Source organism: Eleutherodactylus coqui, chromosome 6 (genome assembly GCF_035609145.1).
Source record: "Eleutherodactylus coqui strain aEleCoq1 chromosome 6, aEleCoq1.hap1, whole genome shotgun sequence".
NCBI classification, from domain to species: domain Eukaryota; kingdom Metazoa; phylum Chordata; class Amphibia; order Anura; family Eleutherodactylidae; genus Eleutherodactylus; species Eleutherodactylus coqui.
The window spans coordinates 80780285-80786284 of NC_089842.1; positions in this window are offsets into that span (position 1 = coordinate 80780285).

Sequence of the window (6000 nt, forward strand, 5' to 3'; positions counted from 1 at the left end):
AATATAACTACTATAATACTGCCCCCTATGTACAAGAATATAACTACTATAATACTGCCCCTATGTACAAGAATATAACTACTATAATACTGCCCCTATGTACAAGAATATAACTACTATAATACTGCCCCTATGTACAAGAATATAACTACTATAATACTGCTCCCTATGTACAAGAATGTAACTACTATAATACCGCCCCCTATGTACAAGAATGTAACTACTATAATACCGCCCCCTATGTACAAGAATATAACTACTATAATATTGCTTCCTATGTACAAGAATATAACTACTATAATACTGCTCCTATTTACAAGAATATAACTACTATAATACTGCCCCCTATGTACAAGAATATAACTACTATAATACTGCTCCTATGTACAAGAATATAACTACTATACTACTGCCTCCTATGGATAAGAATATAACTACTATAACACTGCCTCCTATGGATAAGAATATAACTACTATAACACTGCCTCCCATGTACAAGAATATAACTACTATAATACTGCCCCCTATGTGCAAGACTATAACTACTACACGGTGTCCCACTCACTGATGGCCTATAAAAATGAACCATAACTCAATGATTAATAAACACATTTTATAAAATTGGGTCAAAACATAGAGAGGCACCATACTATACATCATTGTTTAGCATGCTCAACTACGATTCGCCATGTTACGGTATCTGCATAGCTATTCACATATAATTACTGAGGAGCTACGCATACTGGGTAGGTGCACTACGTTAATGACATAGAATGCCGTAAAATATCATTTTAGAAGTCGTGGATCTGTGCCTTACTCAATGAGAATAGGGACCCCCTCATAATGTGTGCTGAATGTGTCCCTGATTTGCTGACAAGCACGCCTGAACCCAACGCTCCATATTGCTGAACGCTGCGGTATGTATGGCCGGTATCACTGCAGCAATTTCTTTTGTGTTGTTCCCGGATAGTTTGTGTCTTATTCCACTAAACTTTCCCCTTCAGGAGGTCCCACAAGAATAATGGCAGTGCGGTCAAATCAGGTGACCACAGTGACCAAAGACCCTTAGAAATTATTTGATCCCTAAAAGAATGCCTTGATCTAATGCATGGTAACAATGAAGGTATGGCAAGCTGCCCCATCCTGTTACACATAACCAATATTAATTTCCTCCCTGTCCAATTGATTTACAAATGTATGCAAAATTTCCACATACACTGCATTGGTCACAGTACGGTCAAGAAGATGGGGCCAACTATGCGTTGCTGTGATATAGTGCTCCAGAGGTCGGTATTTTCAGGATGAAGCAGGGTCTCCTGGATTTTGTGACGATTTCCAGCTGCTCACATCCAGGTATTTTGAGAGTTTACATAGCTGGATAAGTGAAACCATACGAGGTCTGCAAACCACATGACATCAAGAATATTTGGATTGCCGATGATAAATGCTTCAAACAAACGGCAGTATCCAGGATGTTATATTTTAACTGGCCCTTTCATTTCATGCACCGCAGTCACATATGGTATGCATGAAGACAAGCTCTCTTTGCAGCTCTTTGGCGCGTGTTCTTGGATGTCCTCATTTGTTGAGCCAATTTGCGTGAAGTCTTTCTTGGAGAAGCCATGAATCAGTCTTTACTGTTCTGCAACATTTCTTGTACCATAGTCGCCTGCCACCGCCATGCATGTCCAACAACGTTCAGTTCACCTCCAGTCTCCCTACCAATTTCTGAATATATGTCTCTGCTGGTGGCTTCTGACTTAAAATGTCTTCACAAATTCTACTTGTCAGGACTTAATGGATCCTGTTCTCCAATAGATGCACACAATAAACACACACTCCTATTGACAGGATAACTGCAGCAAAACATGCCTGTTGGGGTGACAAGTTGTGATGAGTGAGGTAGCCGCTCAGTGGAATGTTGTGCCACTTTCTGTCTGTCTTGTAGGTGACAGTTGCCGTATGGATGGCGGCAGTCTGATTTAACATGTTATACGAGATTCATGTTTCGCATTGAACAAAGGATGTTTTGACGAAAATTAATTAAAATGTCTTGAACGTAGCTGTTTTTTTTTTTTTTTAAGCCCCCAGCAAGTGGAACACAGCCCCTTGTGTAAAAGAATATAACTACCATAATTCTGCCCTTATATGGAAGAATTTAACTTTATAATACTGACCCCTATGTACAAGAATATAACTACTATAATACTACCTTCTATATACAAGAATATAACTGCTATAATACTGCCCCCTATGTACAAGAATATAACTACTATAATACTGCCCCCTATGTACAAGAATATAACTACTATAATACTACCTTCTATATACAAGAATATAACTACTATAATACTACCTTCTATATACAAGAATATAACTGCTATAATACTGCCCCCTATGTACAAGAATATAACTGCTATAATACTGCCCCCTATGTACAAGAATATAACTACTATAATACTGCCTCCTATGTACAAGAATATAACTACTATAATACTGCCTCCTTTGTACAAGAATATAACTACTATAATACTGCCCCCTATGTACAAGAATATAACTACTATAATACTGCCTCCTTTGTACAAGAATATAACTACTATAATACTGCTTCCTATGTACAAGAATATAAATACTATAATACTACCCCTATGTACAAGAATATAACTACTATAATACTGCCTCCTTTGTACAAGAATATAACTGCTATAATACTACCCCTATGTACAAGAATATAACTACTATAATACTGCCCCCTATGTACAAGAATATAACTACTATAATACTGCCTCCTATGTACAAGAATATAACTACTATAATACTGCCTCCTTTGTACAAGAATATAACTACTATAATACTGCCCCCTATGTACAAGAATATAACTACTATAATACTGCCTCCTTTGTACAAGAATATAACTACTATAATACTGCTTCCTATGTACAAGAATATAAATACTATAATACTACCCCTATGTACAAGAATATAACTACTATAATACTGCCTCCTTTGTACAAGAATATAACTGCTATAATACTACCCCTATGTACAAGAATATAACTACTATAATACTGCCTCCTATGTATAAGAATGTGTACTAAGAACCTTTATGTTCATTTTTATAAATTTTGCTTCACAGCAAAGGATCATCAATAGAGATGAGCGAGCACCAAAATGCTCGGGTGCTCGTTGCTCGAGTCGAACTTTTCGTAATGCTCGAGAGCTCATTTCAAATAACGAACCCCATTGAAGTCAATGGGCGATTCGAACATTTTTGTATATGACCGATGCTCTGCATAGCTGATGACTTGTCAATCACCAGAAAACATCAGAAAGTCCTGGAAACACCACAAAAACAGATAGGAAAGGGCAGGGGCAGCATGCATGGCTGCATAAGAGGCTCCCAGGTCCCACTATTAAGCCAAAATGGGGGCAAGAGTCTGGCGTCACCCCCCTAACAATTTACTTTGGACAAACCCTCATTAGCAAGGCACACGCGCTGGCACATCTTAGCTAAGCACCACACTACCTGCAACCAAGGACAATCATTGCCTGCGGGTGACACCGCTGCCTCTTCTCCTGGGTTACATGCTGGCATTGCTGTCCAACCCCCCCCCCCATTCCCCCCCCCCCCCCGCACGACCCTGCATCCACAGAGCACACAAAAGTTTCCCTGCGCAGCATTCAGCTGTCCTCATGCCACACGCTCGCTTCGTAACCACACCACCCTCATGTCTATTTATAAGCCTGTACTGGATAAGGAGGAACCGGAGGCACACACTGCAGAGGGTTGGCTGGGCCAGGCAGCGACCTTCTTTGAAAGTGTGGGCGATAGCCCACAATGCTGTTGAGAATTGATGATAAATTGACGTATGATCATCATTCCAATCCCGTGCCACCTCCGTCACAAAATCGTCAGGAGCCGCAAACGTGGGCATAAAGGGGACTCAGGTGCCAGCACTTCTACACATCTCCACAAAGCAGCAATACTCTGTGTAGGAAGTATGTGAGCAGGCCCTGGGTCAGGCTCGGTCCCAGCAAACAATTTGTGTGGCCCAAGGTGCCGTGAGTTACATAGCAATGGGAAATCCATGTGTCCCCACATAATTCATTCTGTGTAGGTGTCAGATAGCTCAACACCATAATGGAAAGTCTTTCAGTTCCTTGGGCTTCCCTATGCTGTTGGTGTACAAAGATGGTATTACACAAGAAGAAATCAGAGCACCCAAACATGGCAGAGTTTCACCCCGCCAAGGACCTCGGCCCACATTTCTGCCCTAGTCAGTCAGTGTATTTGTGCCAGACAGGTAAAACACCGCAATGGGAAGTCTTTGTGCACTCATACCACAGGCGAGCCCAAGGAACTCAAGCATAGTATTACACATGAGGAAATCAGAGTGCCCAAACATGACAGAGTTTCACCCTGCTAAGGGCCTCGGCCTCGGCGCACATTTCTACACTAGTCAGTCAATCTGTTTGTGCCAGACAGGTAAAACAACGCAATGGGAAGTCTTTGTGCACCCACAGCATAGGCGAGACCCAAGCAATTCATGCATGGTATTATACATGAGGAAATCAGAGTGTCCAAACATGGCAGAGTTTCACCCTGCTAAGAGCCTCGGCCCACATTTCTGACCTAGTCAGTCAGTGTGTTTGTGCCAGACAGGTAAAACAATGCAATGGGAACTCTTTGTGCACCCACAGATTAGACGAGCCCCTGGAACCCAAGGAAAGTATTACGCATAAAGAAATCAGAGCGCCCATACAAGGCAGTTTCACCCTGTCAAGGACCTCAAGCTCCGCTCACACCCTCAGTAATCGTGCGCATAAACCGGACTCGGATGCTGGTGCAGCTGTGACTGTCTCATTAATGCAGTAACACTCATTTTGTTTGGCCCAAATCAGTGTCTCAGATAATTGTGGTAGCAGGAGAGAAAACACATGTTGCCCAGTGCTGACCCCAAGCAGCAGGAGGAGGAGGTGGCATAACAAGGCCAAGAAACCATTACCGAGGTAGGACCCGCAATAGTCTGTGTGGGAAGTATGTGGGCGGGCCCAGGGTCAGGCTCGGTCCCAGCCTCCACCTTGTGTGACCCAAGTTGCCACTAGTTACATAGCAATGAGAAATCCATGTGTCCCCACACAATTCATTCTGTGTAGGTGCCAGATAGCTCAACATCGCAAGGGGAAGTCTTTGAGTTCCTTGGGCTCGCCTATGCTGTCAGTGCACAAAAATGGTATTACACAGGAAGAAATCAGAGTGCCCAAACATGGCAGAGTTTCACCCCGCCAAGGACCTCGACCTCGGCCCACATTTCTGCCCTAGTCAGTCAGTGTTTTTGTGCCAGATAGGTAAAACACCGCGATGAGAAGTCTTTGTGCACCCACCGTATAGGCAGACCCCTGTAACATTTCTGTAGCAAAAGTATAGGCAGACCCCTGTAACATTTCTGTAGCAAAAGTATAGGCAGACCCCAGTAACATTTCTGTAGTAAAAGTGTAGGCGGACCCCAGTAACAGTCCTGTAGCAGAAGTACAGGCAGACCCCTGTAACATTTCTGTAGCAAGAGTGTAGGCAAACAACTGAAACATTGGTATACCAAAAGTATAGGCAGACCCCAGTAACATTTCAGTAGCAAAAGTATAGGCAGACCCCAGTAACATTTCAGTAGCAAAGGTATAGGCAAACTCCTGAAACATTGGTGTACCAAGAGTATAGGCGGACCCCAGTAACATTTCTGTAGCAAGAGTGTAGGCGAACCCCTGAAATATTGGTATACCAAGAGTGTAGGCGGACCCCAGTAACATTTCTGTAGCAAAAGTATAGGCAGACCCCAGTAACATTTCAGTAGCAAGAGTATAGGTGAACCCCTGAAACATTGGTGTACGAAGAGTATAGGCGGACCCCAGTAACATTTCTGTAGCAAAAGTATAGGCAGACCCCTGTAACATTTCTGTAGCAAGAGTATAGGCAAACCTCTGAAACATTGGTGTACCAAGAGT